This window comes from Macrobrachium nipponense, chromosome 12 (genome assembly GCF_015104395.2).
Source record: "Macrobrachium nipponense isolate FS-2020 chromosome 12, ASM1510439v2, whole genome shotgun sequence".
Taxonomy (NCBI): domain Eukaryota; kingdom Metazoa; phylum Arthropoda; class Malacostraca; order Decapoda; family Palaemonidae; genus Macrobrachium; species Macrobrachium nipponense.
The window spans coordinates 46,815,600-46,818,099 of NC_087205.1; the positions used below are offsets into that span (position 1 = coordinate 46,815,600).

General features: G+C 36.0%; 1 protein-coding gene across 11 annotated transcripts in view; it reads right to left on the minus strand.

Annotated features, from left to right (window-relative positions):
• Positions 1–2,500, minus strand: part of LOC135224515 (E3 ubiquitin-protein ligase MYCBP2-like) — a 1,655,355-nt gene that overhangs the window by 163,057 nt on the left and 1,489,798 nt on the right. The gene's annotated exons all lie outside the window — the stretch shown is intronic.

Sequence of the window (2,500 nt, forward strand, 5' to 3'; positions counted from 1 at the left end):
AGTACACGATACACAGTACGCAGAATAAATAATGATAAAAGAATAATCAAAATCAACTTATAATCTAAACGTATTATGATCACCATATGGTCTGGAGGCTTGAATTTTAATTCAATGGCCCCTGTGGGTTCATTTTCTGAATAATATAATAGTAATAATAATAATAATACTCATGGTAGCATGTCTTAAAATAGATAAACAAATCCACAGTTATGTAAATGTACATGTATATTTAACAATAAAACTGTACAGATAGCTTTCGGGAATCTGTTCAGTTCCCCTTGTCAATCTTTCACTCTGATGTAAAACTCCACCCAAATAAACATAAAAGGACTCAAAACAAGCAAATTGTGAACCGACCATCGCCTAATTTGGGAAGAATCTAAACTAATTTTTAGAAGTAAAGATGTTGACATAAGAAGACTAGCAGAGGGTTTGATGATAAATAACTGACGATCAGCGCCAATGTTAAGTGGGGATCAGTGCATATAGGAGCCGAAAATGCAGCCATTTCAATATTTCTAACATGAGGGGGTTTAAAGAGTTAAACAATTCTCAAATTTGAAGAAAAATTCCCTACTGCTGTAAAATAAAAATGCAACACATGACAATCTCCCGCTTCTTTCTACATCAAGGAAGGCCACCCCAAAAGCCACAACCAGAATCTGACTTTGAGCCACCTGTGAAAATTGTAATAGAGTTATGTTGGGAGGAATGATCTAAAAATATTGACCAAATTGCCTCATTAGACATTTCTACCTTTGTTGAATTAAAATATCTATACCATTTCACTCCTGGGATATTCCAGGGTTGGGCTAACCGAAGACCTAGGTGGTAGTGACTCTGATTTTGGCATGTTGAATTAATGGGCCATATGTTTCACTCTTAAAAGCAAATGGTTGGGGTTGGTTGGAGAGAGATTCATAAAACTGCCAATGCCTTTCATTTCTAATACAAATATTGGTTAAGGACTTAGGGGGCCTCTGAAATCTGTACAAGCTCTGAACCAGCAGGCATTGATAGCAAAGATCCAAAGGCTTCTCACCAGCAAGAAAAAGCAAGCTCTCAGTAGTAGGTGACTTAAGTACTATTGTACTTAACTTCACTCCCCCATGATGAATTGAATTGAGCATTTAAGTCTATTAGGCTTTGCCAAAGTGTACACTCCAGACTCATAAGTTAATTTTTAAAAGACAAAGGCTTTATATAGTCTCGTATTTGAGCCCCGCCAACATCCCAAGAAGTGTGGGACACAACTTTCAGTACATTCATTGCTTTTAAACATTTTGTGTTCATATATTTTAGATGTGGGAGCCAAGTCAGCTTGCTATCAAAGCTCTCAAAACTCAAACACTAACCAACACATGGAATTCTCTACCCATGTATGAACAGATCTGAATCAGGAAGGAATCCCCTTATGCGGCAAAAGTCCTGGTTACTGTTTTACTAGCTGAACACGTAAAACCATTTCTCAGCCCACTTTGCTTTATTATGAATGCAAAGCTGAAGGCGGCATTTAGCCTTCCATCCTTTTTACTCCAAAAGATATTGAAAGGTCATCAACAAAATGGGTAAGTTACATCTAGTGGAATTATTTTGGATACCCCATTGATTGCCAAGGCGAGTAAGGTTACGTTTAGAACGTTTCCTTGTGGCACTCCTTGGTTGAATACATCTAACATTGTTACTCCAACCTGAACCTGAAATACACTATCTAAAAAAAATGCCTACATTAAAAAAATACATCAATAAAAAAAAAAGAGGTAAGTTGCCCCTCATGTAACATTCATAAAGGACCCTCAGAATGCCATATCTCCATGCTGTAACGTGAGCCTTATCAAGATCAGAGAAAACAATGATGTGAAACTGTTAGTTCGCAAAAGCTTCATGTAATGATGATTCCATTCAAACCCACACATAATTCAAAAACTACACTGAGCAGGGGATAAATATTTACCATGTTCTAAGTACAACATCAAACATGTGTTCACCATTTTATCCATCATCTTACACAGATTTGATTTCAGGGCAATGGGACAATAATTTTCTTTCTTGAAAGGGTCTGTCCCTGGTTTCATAAATAGCAGTAATTTTAAGATGTCTCATAGCTTAGGGAAGACATGTTCTAAAACAATTTTGTTAATAAGACTTAATATGAAAAATCTGGTGTTTTAAGGGGTACGTATGCTTAATTATTGAATATATTATATGTTCCAGTCCAGAAGCTGATTCACTACATTTACTTAAGGCTGATTCAAATTTTCTCATAATAAAAGACTTTGTATTGTTCATTCCCTGATGTATTAAAATGATTTCTACCTGTTCCATTATCCTTCTTTGAGCTGAAAAAGGTCTGTCGTTATTTATCTTTGCAACATTATCAAAATGATCAGAAAACTCATTCACCACTAACTGGGTCTCTGCTACTTCCATACCACTGATCTCCATAATTGGAGGTTGAGAAGGAGTAAATTTGCCAGCTATTTTTCTAGCTCTTCCA